The sequence below is a fragment of the Erinaceus europaeus genome, chromosome X (genome assembly GCF_950295315.1).
Source record: "Erinaceus europaeus chromosome X, mEriEur2.1, whole genome shotgun sequence".
Classification (NCBI taxonomy): Eukaryota; Metazoa; Chordata; class Mammalia; order Eulipotyphla; family Erinaceidae; genus Erinaceus; species Erinaceus europaeus.
This window is the reverse complement of record NC_080185.1, coordinates 92026195-92042455: the sequence shown is the minus strand read 5'-3', so window position 1 is coordinate 92042455 and position 16261 is coordinate 92026195. Positions and strand designations below refer to the sequence as shown.

General features: G+C 40.7%; 1 long non-coding RNA gene across 2 annotated transcripts in view; it reads right to left on the bottom strand.

The window, feature by feature from the left end:
- Positions 1-16261, bottom strand: part of LOC132535718 (uncharacterized) — a 79438-nt gene that overhangs the window by 36611 nt on the left and 26566 nt on the right. For both annotated transcript variants that reach the window (XR_009547430.1, XR_009547429.1), the window contains exons 4-5: positions 14974-15105; positions 9764-9866 (exon numbers count right to left, since the gene is read on the bottom strand). This is a non-coding gene — a long non-coding RNA (uncharacterized LOC132535718). The remainder of the gene's footprint in view (positions 1-9763; positions 9867-14973; positions 15106-16261) is intronic.

Here is a 16261-nt window from a genome sequence, read left to right as displayed (position 1 = left end):
GAGAAATTATAAAACTACAGCCAATAGAGAAGCAGTGAGCAGGATGATGAAAGGACCTGAAGCTAGTGTAGAATTGCACTGCACGGAAGTCTAAGTCCTTTATTCCTTACACCTGACCTAGCGCTTCACTCCATGTGCGCTTAACCCACTACGCTACCGCCCGACCCCCTATGTCCTTTATTCCTACACCAGTTTCCTGGTGCACACTGGTGGAGGAGGACCTAGGCTGGGGGTGAGAGTGTTTTGCAGAAAACTGAGAAATTTTACACTTGTATCAATAACTGCATCTACTGTAAAACATTAATCCCACCCAAAGTATTTTTAAATATTTTTTAATTTGTATTTGTAAAAAGGAAACACTGACAAAAACCATAGGATAAGAGGGGTACAACTCCACACAGTTCTCACCCCCAAAACTCTGTATCCCATCCCCTCCCCTGACAGCTTTCCTATTCTTTAACTCTCTGGGAGTATGGACCCAAGGTCATTGTGGGATGCAGAAGGTGGAAGGTCTGGCTTCTGTAATTGCTTCCCCACTGCACATGGGCGTTGACAGGTCGATCCATACTCCCAGCCTGTCTCTCTCTTTCCTGAGTGGGGCAGAGCTCTAAATACTTTTTTTTTTCCACATTGCACAAGGACCAGGGTTCAAGTTAGTCCTCACCTGCAGGGGAGAAACTTCATGTGCAAATGCTGCAGGTATCTCTATCTTCCACACCCCTTTCAATTTCTGTCTCTCTCCAAAATAAACAACAACAAAATAATAAAATAAAATACTCTATCATGTAGAAAGTGGATTGAGGCCTAAAGCAGAAAAGGGACTGAAGAAGCGTTGGAATAGGAATCTGACAGGGTTGTTAACAGAAGCCACCCTATCCAATGAGTGCTTGACCTTAAGTTGTTTCCAACTCTCCAATTCTAGCACTCCAAGTGCTCTATTTCAAAAGGTTTTTAAAATATATTTTATTTGTTGTATTTTAATGAGAGGGGGAGAGAGAGAGAGTGAGAGAGAGAGAGAGAGAGAGAGGAGGGACAAAAACACCGCTCATCTCTGGCTTATAGTGTTGGGAAGGGATTGAACCTGGGACTGTGGAGCCTCAGGAATGAAAGTCTTTTTGCATAACCATTATACTATTTTCCCCTTCAAAAAGTGTAGGAGCACCATAGTTATTAAAGCCAGAGCACTGCTTAGCTCTGACTTATGGTGATGCCAAGGATTGAACCTGAGACCTTACTTAGAGTCTTAGGCATGAGTCATTGGTGCAACCACTATGCTCTCTTCTTTAAAGAGCATTTTAATTGCTTTATTATTATTATTATTATTATTATCATTATTATTATTATTAACCAAGCCAAATGAAGAGTTTCTCTGCAGGTTCTAGGGTAAAAATGTATGAATTTAGTCTATTTCCTCTATGACGTGACACTCAGTGAATCTTTTTCTGTAAAATCTCTGCCACTGGGCTCAGCTCCTGTGATCAGGAATCCTCCACAAGTGAATTTCCTACTATGGCAAAACTACTTGTCCTCTCTAATCACAACCCCAACAGGTCAATGAAAGAAAGAAAGATGATTCATTAAAGACCGGCAGCTATGTCCTCACCTGTGGGGGGAAGCGTCACAAATGGTGCAATAGCATGGCAGGTATCTCTCTTTTTCTCTCCTCTCTACCTTTTCCATCTCTCTCAGTTTGTTTCTATAAAAAAATTACAGTAGGGAGCCAGGCGGTGGTGCAGCGGGTTAAGCGCACGTGGCACAAAGCGCAAGGACCAGCAGAAGGATCCCGGTTTGAGTCCCAGCTCCCTACCTGCAGGGGAGTCACTTCACAAGTGGTGAAGCAGGTCTGCAGGTGTCTATCTTTCTTTCCCTCTCACTGTCTTCCCCTCCTCTCTCCATTTCTCTCTGTCCTATCCAACAACTATGACAACAATAATAATAACAACAACGATAAACAACAAGAGCAACAAAATGGGAAAACTATCCTCCAGGAGCAGTGGATTCATAGTTCGGGCACCAAGCCCCAGTGATAACCCTGGAGGCAAAAAAAAAAAAATTAAAAAAATTTACAGCAATGGGTCTAGTAGATAGATTACTCCCTATGGAGCACACATATTAGCATGTGCAAGGACCCGGGTTCAAGTGTTGGGCCACGACATGGGGATGCTCATGAGAGAGGGTTTGTGTGGTGAAGAGGAGGGTTCAGAAGCAGTGGAGCAGCTTCTCCAGCAGTGCTATGGTGTCTCTCCCTCTTTGTCTCTCTCCTATCTCTCACCCTCTATCTATATAGGAAATGAAAGAAAAAACTGGCCGTCAGGAGCAGTGGAGTTGTGAAGGCACTAAACCCTAGTGATCGATAACTCTGGTAGCCAAAATAAATAACTCACAGCTATTCTATTCTTCTTCTAGCGTTTGCCCTTCTTCCGTAGCCAGTCAACAGCATCAGGTTGAGCTATTCTATTGTTGAGAGATGTCACTGTGGGGAGAATTTGAATGAAGGGAAAGAGGAATTGATGATGACTGTAGGAATTCTGGCCTGGGCCATTAAAAGAACAGAGCCAAGGCCTGGGCGGTAGGTAGCGCAGAAGGTTAAGCGCAAATGGCGCAAAGCGCAAGGACAAAGTCCAGTTCAAGCCCCAGGCTCCCCACCTGCAGGGGGGTTGCTTCACAGGTGATGAAGCAGGTCTGCGGGTGTCTATCTTTCTCTCCCCCTCTCTGTCTTCCCCTCCTCTGTCCATTTCTCTGTCCTGTCCGGCAATGACAACAGAAATAACAACAACAATAAACAACAAGGGCAACAAAGGGGGAAAAATGGCACCCAGGAGTTGCGCAGAGCCCCAGAAATAACCCTGGAGGCAAAAAATAAATAAAAAGAACAGAACTAATAGCAGGAAGGTGGGTTCACTGTTCTGTCGTTAGCTTCATATCAAAACAGCAAGGAGGGACCCCTGAGTTAAGATGGGAAGGTTGCTCAGTGGTAATGTGCACAGGTGAACCCCTAGATTTGATCTCCAGCATCACTAGAGGAGGGAAAATTTTAAAAAGGCTAGAACTGCCATTTCCAAGAATGAGGTTAAGCGAGGTATAGCAGGAATGGGAAAACGTGCAGGAGAAAACAAAAGGGTTAGTGGGTTAGTTTTGAGCCAGGTTCAGTTTGAGATGCCAATTCAACATCCAGGCAGAGATGAAACTGAAACTGAGCAGAGCCTTCTGAGATGAAATCAGCAGTGTTTAAGAGGTATTTAAAGTCAAGACATTCATTTGGCTGTTGGAATGAGGACAGTTAGAAAAGTGGTAAGAGGTACTTAAACTAGAGGTTGGGGTGATGCCAAAGGAATAAAAAAAAAGGGCTGGGTGGTGGCACACCTGGTTGAAAGCCATGTATTACAATGCTCAAGGACCTGGGTTCGAGCCCCCAATCCCTACCTGCAGGGGAAAAGCTTTACAAGTGGTGAAGCAGGGCTGCAGGTGTCTCTCTGTCTCTCTCCCTCTCTACCACCCCCTCCCTCTTGATTTCTGATTGTCTCTATCCAATAAATAAAGATTTTTAAAAAATGGAAAAAAATCTTCCAGATAGGCAGAATGAAGAAAATGGAAAAAAATGAAGAGGACAGGAACAACTGAATCAAATCCCTCTGGCATCATGGAATATGTCTGCAAATCCCGAGAAAGGAATGTGTGGAAGGTCTGATCTCTAAGCCACCTTCTCTTTAGCCACGGACTAGATTGTTAACCCTATCTCCCCACCCCCACGCCTCTGACATTTGTATCTGACGATAGAGAGATCAGAATCTGGCCGGGGGGGGGGGGGGTTTGTCTCATCAAGTAGGGAATTCATTCTACCTATTGAGCCAAAATCCCAAGTCAGTCGCACCCCCCTTGTGCCTTTTTTTTTTTTTGCTATTGTTGACACACTGACTATAGAACACCCACAGCTCTGATCCAAAATTCTTTTCAAGTAACTAAAAAACAAACGTTGTTGTTGTTGTTGACGTCACCCACAGTGACCCATGCATATAAATGAAAATCTGGCAAATATTAAGCCACAAACATTAAACCGATCTGTGAGTAATAACTGGTGCTTGGTTTTTGTTTTGTTTTGTTTACACAGCTAAGAAACACAACGGACTCTAAGCAAAGTGCTTAGAGTAAGCAAGTAACCAGTACCAAGTAACGCCTCCAATGCCAATCCAGCAATTATAACATCAGTACTATTTGTATCATAGTTGCTTTGTTTGAAAACACCCAACTACTTGGCTTACTAGACAAATTTAATACCCGGAATCATCAAAGTTCACATCAAGTCTCTCTAGTCATGACGCTGACTACCCTAGTCAGATACAATTATTTTTTTTTAATTGTTGTAGTTATTAGTTACTGTTATTGATGTCATCGTTGTTGGATAGGACAGAGAGAAATGGAGAGAGCAGGGGAAGACAGAGAGGGGGGAAAAGACACCTGCAGACCTGCTACACCACCTCGCCTGCAGGTGGGGAGCCGGGGGCTGGAACGGGGATCCTTAAGCCGGTCCTTGCACTTTACGCCACCTGTGCTTAACCCGCTGCGCCACTGCCCGACTCCCAGGTGCAATTCTTATATGACATCTTAAAACGACAAGGCAGAGGCACAAAAAAACGTACATAGAGGCACAAAACTGGGATTGGTTGAGGTTCATTCACTGGGTTTCTTGGGTTCTAGATTAATTAGGCACTTACAAGTCATGGATTATTGCTAAAATACTGTGTGTCAGTCAGAATTTGGCCATGGAAAGCAGCACTGAAAGTCTTTAGACTATTGCCTATGATAAATATATATATATTGGCTTACATGACTTAGTTTACTCTAGAGGTGAGAGAGCAAAATGTACTTAAGAACACAGGCTCCAGAGGCAAAAATCTGTGGGTTACACCTCAGCTCTACCATTCACAAGCTCCAAACTCTGGCCAACTCACTAAACATCTCGGTGTCTATTTGCATGTCCATTAGATACTGATGAGCAATTGTACGTATCAGAAGGTGAACTACTGTGTTCTAAAGTAAGGTGAGTTATGGTGTGCATTAACAGGCACTTAGGAAATGCTGATGAACATTGTCTCTTTCTCTCTCTCTCTTTTTTTTTTTTTTTTAAAGGCATTTGTAGCTTCTGAAACAGGTAGCTATCTCCTTTCAGGTAGCAATTTCCAAGGTTAGGGGACATATTCTGAATATGCAACATATTCAAAATAATATCACTTCAGGTTTATTTTTTTGCCCCCAGGGTCATTGCTGGGGCTCAGTGCCTGCACCATGAATCCACTGCTTGTGGAGGCCATTTCCCCCCCTTTTGTTGCCCTTGTTGTAGCCTTGTTGTGGTTATTATTGTTATTGTTGATGTCGTTCGTTGTTTGTTGGACAGGACAGAGAGAAATGGAGAGAAGATGGGAAGACAGAGAGGGGGAGAGAAAGACAGACACCTGCAGACCTGCTTCACCGCTTGTGAATCGACTCCTCTGCAGGTGGGGAGCCGGGGGGCTCGAACGGGGATCCTTATGTCACGTGCGCTTAACCCAATGCACTACTGCCCGACCCCTTCACTTCAGATTTTGAGTTCCCTTACCTCTTCTCTCTGTAGAAGGAATGCAAACCTCAGTTTTTTGGAAGCACAGTAAACTTAATAAATGCTAAGCACGTTAAAGGAAATGCTTTTTATGCTTTGATGAATTCTTGCTGGGAGGCATGGTCTTAAAAACACAGCACCTTCAACAATGATGTCTAACAATAACAGCCTATGCACTCCACAGCACTTAGGGCCTCCTACCCGAGTTTCTATGGTGACTGTCAGTCAAATGATTTGAATTCACACCACCTAGTAATCCAAAGTAAACCCTTGCCCTTGCTTCTTAAAGCCTTTTTATTTTTCATATTTAGATAAGGAAGTGATCAATACTTTAGATTGTCTCAAATTATCTTTATTTAGTTATTTGATAGAGACAGTCAGAACTTGAGAGGGAAGGGGTGCTAGAGAGACAGATAGACACCTGCAATACTGTTTCACCACTCAAAACTGCAGGTGGGGACTGGGGACTTGAACCCCGGTCCTTATACATTATAACATGTACGCTCAACCAGGAACACCACTGCCTGCCCACAGTGATGAATAATATTTTCTTTCTTAAGAAATTTGCTATCTTTATTTATTTATTGGATAAACACAATCAGTAATCGAGAGGGAAGGGAGAGATAGAGAGACAGAGAGAGACCTGCAATGCTGCTTCACTACTTACAAAGTTTCCCCCCCCTGCAGGTGGAGAACGGGGGCTTGAACCTGGGGGTCCTTGTGCATTGCAGCATGTGTGTTCAACATGGTGTGCCACCACTCGGCCTCCTAAATAATATTTTCTTCTAGATTACCTGCAGGGCAGAAGCTTCACAAGCAGTGAAGTGTCTATCTAGAGCTACAGGTGTCTATCTCTCCCACACCCACCCACGCGCCACAAAAGAAAAAGGAGAAGAAAAAGGATGCCAGGAATACTGGAGTTATCATGTGGGTACTGAGGCCCAATGACACCCTTGGTGGCAAAAAAAGAAAAAAGAACTACAGATAATTTTTCTAAGACTTTTCTATTATATAGTCAGGAAATACTAGACATTGTTCAAGTAGAGGCAAAGTTTAAATATACCATGTACTTGGAAAATCATCAGCAAAATATTAATCACAGCTGAAACCTGACATATTCTCGCCCATGTTCCTTAGGTACAATGCATTGCAACAATTAAAAATACATTCCCTTTCCTCTAAGTGAACATTCAATCTGTCACATTGGATGACAGCGCCATAAAGCTGCTGAAGTTCTGAAACCCAACCTGCTCAATGTCCTGAAGAGCCCTTTGCCAAAGAAAAGTTAAGAGAAATCGGCATGCTCTTTTCAGATGTGGAAACATCTAAAAGTATGAGGAGGATTTCCAAATAAGTCCCTAATAAACTGCCTAACAGAAAGAACACTTGGAATTCTCAACTCCTGATTATAAATTTCCATATTTGTTGTACATGGCTCTCAAAAGAAATAATTTCCACATACTCTTAAAAATGCTAACGGGTTTAAGATCCCTGCAGCAGACACCCTTGAGAAATGTGGGTTGTATCATTAAAAGGTGTCAAAGGAAAAGCAGATGAAATGCTGTCTCTACCCACTGTCACTTAAAGACATCCAACCCACACACAAACGCACACCCAGACAGCATCCTGCATCCACCTTTTTCTTTTCTTTTTTTTTTTTTCAAATCCATTGCATTAGACCATGGAAACTCAGGATGTGAGGCCATAGCAGCCCCTACTCTGGATCCAGCTGGCCAACCACGTGGTGTGGCCATGACCTTAGTCACACTTCCCCCTGACATCCTGTGAGTGGGCTCAAGCTGGAGCCAGACCTTCCCACCATGCCGCCCCACTCCCTAAAACATTCCATTCTCCTCTGACACCAAGAGAGCTTCCTGGTCCCCACCCCTCCTGAACAACAGGTCTTTGAATGTCATTCACCACCATGGTAACACCTTTAATCATTTAGCTGTCCAGGAAGGTAGTGACAACTGCCCTGTGGATTTTCATAGAAGCTGTTTCTCTTATAGCAGGAAACTATTTTGACCGTTACCATAATAATCACTTCTCCAGGAATTATAAGCACATCCAGCATTCAGAATCAAAGTGCAACAGTGAAAAGTTTAAACAGCAAAGCACTCATTAAAAGTGGACTTTTGTACCTGTAGGATGCAGATTTACATAAGTGTTATCTTCAAGGTCATTTGTCTAGGTGGGCGACAAGATTTCAGGAATCTTTGACCTGTGTTTGAAATGACTAGGGTAGTGCAAGTACTCCTCACTTAGTATAGCATCAAGAAAGAAAACGAAAGGGTGGAGGTAGAGAGCATAATGGTTATGCAAAGAGACTCTCATGCCTGAGGCTCCGAAATCCCAGGTTCAATCCCCCACACCACCAGAAGCCAGAGCTGTGCGGTGCTCTGGTATAAAAGAAAAAAAAAGAATAAAATGAAATGGTAGAGATAAATTCAAACACATCAATAAGTACAGTGAACTCAAAACGTTGCAAACATATAAATTAAAACAGAAACTGAAAATAACATATGACATAATTGCATGCTAAGAAAACCTCACTTGAAATATGTCAAGTTGACAGGTTACAAGAAATGGAGTAGGAAAAAGAATAATGCCGACTTCAAAATAAAGACAAATGTCAGGGACAAAGAAGCACAAAGCACACCCTATGATGATAAATAGGTTAATCTGTCAATAAGATATGACAATCCTAAATGCATGTGTACCCAACAAGAGAACTTCAAAGCACAAGAAACAAAAACTCATAAAGCTCAAGAAAGAAACAAGTGAATCTGAAAGCTATAGTCAAAAAACTCAGCATTTCATCTCTTAGTATTGAAAGAGTGGATAAGAAGCATCAATTAAATCTAATATTTACAAAATATTCTAACCATTGGAGAATATGTACTTTGAGAGAGAAAAATCTGGGCACTAAGTTTAGTGTGTGTGGTTCTAGGGTCTGAACCATGGCTGAGGCACCAGAACACGCCATTATTTTCAAGGACACAGAAAGCAATCAAGATAGACCATACCATACAGTACAGAGCTTTGACAAATTTAGAATTGAAAACAATGCTAATTTAGAATTAAAACAAGAGAACATATCTGGATCATAATGAAATTAACAAAAAGAGAACAGAACGATGTATTTGGAAATTCTACCACACACTAGTAAACAGTAGATCAAAAGGAAAGTCTTAAGTGAAAAAGCCGTAAGTTGAACAATACAAAAATACAAGCTGCGATGTAATTAAAAGTGTCTCTAGGGAAACATATAACAATAAACATCCTATTAGAAAATAAGAAAGGTCTAGGGAGTCGGGCGTAGCGCAGCGGGTTAAGCGCACATGGCATGAAGCACAAGGACCAGCCTAAGGAAGGACCCCGGTTCAAGCCCCCAGCTCCCCACCTGCAGGGGAGTCGCTCCACAGGCGGTGAAGCAGGTCTGCAGGTGTCTATCTTTCTCTCCCCCTGTCTTCCCCTCCTCTCTCCATTTCTCTCTGTCCTACCTAACAACAATGATATCAATAAAAATAACTACAACAATAAAAAAGGGCAACAAAAGAGAAAAATAAATAAATAAATAAATAGTAAAAAAGTTCTAATAAAAAAGAAGAAAGGTCTATAACTAGTAGTATAAGCTTCTACTTACAAAAGCTAGAAAATAGTGGGCAAATATACTCAAAGTAAGATGGAAGGAACTAAAAAAGAGAAAAGTAGAAATAAATGACATTTTTTTTAAAAAACAACTCTATATGATAGAAAAAAATCAGTATCACAAAAAATGCTAAGCCTTTAGCAAGACTGATGAAGGGGGGGAAAGAGGGGTAAATATCAACTTACTAATATCAGCAATGAAAGGTTATCACTACAGATCACAGAAAATTTCAAGGATTAAATAAGGGGTAGGATTGAAAATAACTCTATTCACACATGTTTGATGAGCAATATTACTAATGCTTTTTGATGATTTTTTTTTCTGTGTGTTTATGAGATGTATTGGCCGGAGGGTTTGTTATTGTTTTTTATACTACCTTTGGCACTTGGTAACATTAGCAACATAAAGTAAGTCAGGAAGCTTTTGTTTACTTCTGAAAGAAAATGAGCGTCTAATATTGGTTAGAATGTTTATTAAAAGTTACCTGTGAAACCATCTGAGTTTAGATAATCTCTCACCTGGAATCCGGAGATTTCATCTCAGGTGAGTTTGAAGAAGTTGCTTTGTTTTTCCAGGAATTGTTCTAAGAAGTTCTTGTTAAGTTTTCAAATTTGACTCCCCCTGTATTAGAGAAGAGACAATTTTATCCAGGAAGGAGGAAATTACAGGGGATTTAAGGGAAGGTGCTGACAGTATAAATTTTAGGCTCTTGACTTCTGAAGTTGCTCTGTTACATATCAGTAGAGTTATTCAAAGTTATACCATATGGTTAAGGGTAGAGGACTTGAAATGTTCTGTGAAGTGAGCTGGGGCTGGATGTGAGGCAAAGAGTGAGAGATAGGGTCAGGTTTGTATAAACAGCCCAAAGAAATCCAGGGGTGTCCATCTTTTCTCTCCAACCAACTATTCTCTAAGCTTCCATCTGGGAATTCCGCCATTTTAGACACCACAAATACCCTAGCACATGTTATGCACTGACATGGTCTCAACCCACACAAATGAGTATTATTTTTAATTCTTTTATTACTTGCAAGAGAAACCAGTCACTACAGTGGGAGTTTGGAAAACACTGTCCCAAAGGGGGTGACTCGGATTCTGGCAAGGGCTTAATGGAGAAGGCAATGAGCCAGTCATTCCCAGCCCAAGGCAGGGTCTTCAATGGTGTCAGTCTGGCTCTGGAAGCAAACTGTGGCATCCAACTGACTGACTGCAATTCTTCCTCCGTTTAGTCAGACACAAACCGAGACTCATAAAGCTGAAGGCGACCTCATCAGTCTCCCTGTCTATGTTTTTATTTCACGTATGGTGAATAGTGACTGGTCCAAAGCTGAATACTTTGAATACCCTGTTGAGGCAAAAGTGTCCCAGTGTCAATGGGATGACAGTTTCCTTCTGTCACAGAATTTCAACTTCAGTGGGGAATATAGTCATTAAACTATTATCTAGGTAACTAAAATGTACATGAGTGGCCCATTACCAAGTATAAGAATCATGTAAAGATACTGCCTTAAAAAACCTTGAGTGTCAGTTGGTGGTGCACTGTATTGACTACATACATTACCAAACATAAGGGCACAGGTTCAAGCCCTCGATCCCCACCTGCAGGGAGGACACTTCACAGGTGGTAAAGCGGTCTGCAAATGTCTATCTATCTCTCCCCCTCTCTATCTTTCCTTTCCCCTCAAGTTCTCTCTGTCCTACCATATAAAATGGGGGGGAGTGGCCACCAGGAACAGTGGATTCGTAGTACTGGCATCAAGTACCAGCCATGATGGTAGTTAATTTTTTCCCCCTAAGGCACAGTTCACCACTACTAAAACCACAGTCATAGTGATGCCAATGGAAAAATTTCACCTAATCAGGGAATCACTGTATATGAACTTTTGGTGATTAAATGAAACTTCATATTGGTAGAGTTGGTGACCTTGGAAATGTATCTGTACTACATCTGAAGGACAATCTCAGATCAGTACAGGGGAAAGCACAGTACATTCATATACTAAGGCAGATATACCAGGGGAAAAAAAAGATGGGCATTGAAAGAATTACTAATTCTAACCATGGGTGCTTTGTTGGACCAGGATGAAAGAGCTATTGTGAAGTGTTTCAAGTCAAGCATGGCTTAGATACTGTGTGAGAAATAGCCCTGGAGCCTAGAAGTCTCTGAATAAACCAAATGGTTTTCAGAGTAGGGAATAAATGAAACTAGGATTCTATGTCTCAATATCATGACAGTCAAGACAGAACAGAAAGGAACGTGCAAGAGATAAAGCTTTTTACTTTATCTCAGAAGCTGATAAATACGTTTTTATGTGAAATCTCCAAAAAATTTTGACAAGTTCTCTTTTGGGAGATGTTTTCCTGATAACTGGCATTCTCATGGTGGAAGCATTTGAAGTGTCTCAGAGGGCTGGGTAAATAGCATAATGGTAATGCAAAAGACTTTCATGTCTGAACTTCTGAGGTCCCAAGTTCAATCCCCAGCACCACCAAAAACTATAGCTAAGCAGTGCTCTGCCCTTATCTCTGTCTTTCTCTCTCTCTCCCTCTTCTCATTAAAATAAAATAAAGTATTTTAAAAAGTAAAGTGTCTCTAATTTTCACTCTCAAAGGACAAACACAATTATGAAATCAGAGGCTAATGGTGAAATTGGCTGTTACATAAGCTTTTCAGATGGCAAATAAACATATGGGAGAATTTAATAACACAGACTCAAGTCTGTGGACCATGAACTGGTGATTGTGACATCATAGGAAGTCAAGCTCAATGGAAGAACAAAGAGGAAGTATGCAATTCTTTCCCCCCCCATTGGGAAGTAGGAAGAAAATAGTAAAACTTCCATTTAAATTTATTGTGTCATTCATTCTTCACAGTTCTAGTTTTTTATCTTCAATACTACATAACACAATTGAGTACATAACCATTACTTATAAAGAAATATAGCTGTGTTGTGGTCTGGGAGATGGCTCAGTGGATAGAGCATTGAACCCTCAAGTGTGAGGTCCTGAGTTTAATCCCCAGCAGCACACGTACCAGAGTGATGTCTGGTTCTTTCTTTCTCCTGTTATCATTCTTCATAAATAAATAAATACAATCTTTTTTTTTTAAAAGAAACATAACTGTGTTAGATATACTGTCCAAATTTTTATTGAAATGAGTGATCAAAGATATTTGTAGATCACAGCTTCACATCACTGTCATTACCACAGTAACATTTTTCATTTATTAAGTATTTATTATAAGCCTGGAGCTGTGGTAAGTGCAATATTTTATGAAGCACAGAACCTTCAGAAAGAAAAAAGCCACCTATCAGGTAGTTGAGATAACTCCTAGCACAGCTATTCACATAAGCTTCTAAAACCACATTATACTCTGGTGGTAAACTAACTGAATAGTTTGGGATAGAAAAGCTATCAAGTTCACTAGCACCATAGTGGATGGAATTCAAGTCATGCCAGTACCGAACAAGTATCTGACCACCTGGTTGAGCTCTGTGTTCATCATTTGAAAACCACTTGATGTTGTTTAGTCGTTAAAAACATAAAATTAAGACTGAAATTTAAGGTTTTTTTTTTTTTTTTTTTTGAGAAATGTTTTGTTTTATGTATGCAGCTTAAAACTCATGTTGGGGACAGAAATAATCATTGTCCCAACAAGCAATAAGAGTCAAAGAGTAGCTACCACAAAGGCTTAATTAAATCTCCCTTCTTGGACACAAAGCGCAAGGACTAGAGTAAGGATCCCAGTTCGAGCCCCTGGCTCCCCACCTGGAGAGGAGTCACTTCACAGGCGGTGAAGCAGGTCTGCAGGTGTCTATCTTTCTCTCCCCATCTCTGTCTTCCCTTCCTCTCTCCATTTCTCTCTGTCCTATCCAACAACGACGACATCAATAACTACAACAATAAAAAACAACAAGAGCAACAAAAAAGGGAATAAATAAGTATATATTTTTTAAAAATCTCCCTTCTTGGAATGTATTAATAATAGAAAGGTATTGGTTCACATTTCCCCCAGAGTACCATGAGTCAGTGACTGGAGGTAAGCTATTTGTTCAGTAATTCTGTTAAGTCAATGAAAAAGTGGTAATGATTAATTTTGGACTCTATGTTTCAACACCTTGGTAGAGAAAAGGAAATCTGTAAAAATCAAATAAACAATGACTTTAAAAATCACCACTTTGACATTTGTATTGATGTATAAATAAGAAAGGGAATTATCTCAAGCCAACAAGTCTACCTTGCTGGTTGTTTTGTTTTGTTTTGTTTTGTTTTGTTTTGTTTTGTCTTCCTATGGTTTGGGGTAGTCAAAGTGAGGCTAATGCATACCCTTTGTTGTTTATCAGCTATGTGATCTCAGGCAAATGACATGAATACATCTCTTAAATAGCTATGTTTTCATATCTGAGTGAAGGCCAATAGTCTCTTTCTCACAGCGCAACAGTAAGATTTAGATGTAGTCATGCTCTATCAGTGTCTGGCATACCAGAGATGCTCAACAAAGAACCATGAGAATGTAGTTCTCAAAAAACCTCATATTTTGGGGGTTGGGCTGTAGTGCAGCGGGTTAAGCGCACATGGTGCGAAACGCAAAGGATCCCGGGTTCGAGTCCCCCGGCTCCCCGCCTGCAGGGGGTTCTCTTCAAAAGCGGTGAAGCAGGTCTGCAGGTGTCTATCTTTCTCTCCTCCTCTCTGTCTTCCCCTCCGTCTCCATTTCTCTCTATCCTATCCGGCAACAACATCATCAACAACAATAATAACCACAACAACGATAAAAACAAGGGAAACAAAAAGGGAAAATAAATAAATAATAAATAAAATATTAAAAAGAAAACCTCTTATTTTCTTTTGATCTCAAACATGGATCCCATGTTTAACTGGGGATTTTTTTTACTTTTTAATGAAAAACAGAGTAAGAGAGATAGGGTACTGTACAGCTCTAGCTTATAGCTGTGCTGGGGTTTGAACTTGGAGCCTCAGGCATAAAGAGTTTTTTTGCACAGCCATTATACACTCTATACCAGGGAATTATACTCTGCCATATCTGGGAATCAAATCTGTGGCCACAGGAATCTAAGTCCTATGCTATACCACTGAACTATCTATCTCCCTGGCCCTTAGAGGCAATGGCTTATTACAATGTGTGTCACTTTCTGAGTTTCTTCCAAAAGAAACAAACTTTTTATTTGTTACAGTCAGAACTTCCCCACCTAGGAAAAGATTAGAACCCCAGGGGAGCTTTGCAGCCATGTAACCTCATGACTGTGAATACTGTAGTGGTGGGTGGGTGGACAAAGCTGTAAGGAGGTATCCCCCCAACTGTGCCTATCAGGAATCCACATGCCTGGGAACAAAGGAACAGCATAAAAGAAAATAGTCAAGATACAGGAGTGTGATGCTTCAGAAGTGAGTGAAAGACAGACATGATACAGGGAAGAATGACCTGCCCAAATCAGAAGCATCCTTAATTTACGCAACAAATGAAAGGCTATTTGGAAATAGCTTTTGCAATCTGTGATTTGACAGAAATTTTAACTGAATATACCTAAGCTCCCCCCCCCAAAAAAAATTTCTGAAACTGGCTGCTTTATTTGGCCAAAATCATCACGACACGGAGAGTTCTAACTGCTGCTGGTAGCCGCCATTTTGAAAGCAGCATATCCATTTTCCCCATGTTAAATTTAACAGGTTTTTAAAGCACAAATGAATTCACAAGAATGTCAATACTCACCAAGCTGAACAAACGTGTTTCTCAAGAGGACGGCAAATTGAGTAGAAACTGTTCTCATCTTCAGATTAGCCATAAGCTATTTGAGTTTTTTAATTCTTCAAGGATATTGCAACCTTTTAGGACTCCCATTTTCTTTATTAAAAAAAAAAAAAAGGAAAGGATGGATGAAATCTAGTACACTCTAAAACACTGTACTTCTTTTCTGCAAAACAGCAATCATTGTCACTTCCCTCTAAAGCATATTTATTATGACCAACCATATGTCTTTTAAAATGTGCCTCCTAAGAAGAAAAGAGCAAAGTTAAAATAAAAATAATAATAATAATAATAGTTGGTCAGTGCAGACTTCAAGAAAAATTCTTAGTTTGTTCACACAGATCATGTTCCCCCAACCCCCCTTTCAAATTTCTATAATGCCATTTCCTCAAGGCCACAACTTTCTCTCATTATTAGCCAAAGCCTGTCTTGAGACAGAATAAATCTGCATTCATACTGCAACTGTTGCCATATGTATGTGGTTCTTACAAAAATATAGGATGAACAGTATTGAATCAATAGCTTAGCCAGGACCCAGTGAGCCATGCTAATCTCAACACCCTTACTTGGCCCATTGCTGCATGGAAGGATTATCATTGAAAAGTATCGTTTGTAGTCCAAGAGGTGGTACTAAAGTATTGGACTTAAAAGTGTGGGGTCTTGAGGTTGAACTAGGACATCAAATGTGCCAGAGTGATGCCCTAGTTCGTCTCCCTCATGCTAATAAAGACATAATACTAATAAAGTAACCTTGTCCTCTAACCACTTGAAATATTCTCCATTTGCAGTGAAAAGGTGTTTTTTTTTTTCCTAATATAAACTGGTGCTACATTACTAAGGTTAACGAAACGCCTATGTTATGAGTCAAGAAAAGTAATTAGGGAAAAGTGGTTTTGTACCTAGGTCTGCAAAGTGAATCTTCATGTCAGTTACTTTCTATTTTATTTTTATTTTTTTATATTTATTTATTCCCTTTTGTTGCCCTTGTTGTTTTATTGTTGTAGTTATTGTTGTTGTTATTGATGTCATTGTTGTCGAATAGGACAGAGAGAAATGGAGAGGGGTGGAAGACAGAAAGGGGGAAAAGATAGACACCTGCAGACCTGCTTCACCGCCTGTGAAGCAACCCCCCTGCGGGTGGGGAGCCGGGGGCTCGAATAGAGATCCCTACGCCGGCCCTTGCACTTTGCACCATGTGCGCTTAACCCGCTGTGCTACCGCCCAACTCCCCACTTGCCAAATTTTTTTTTAA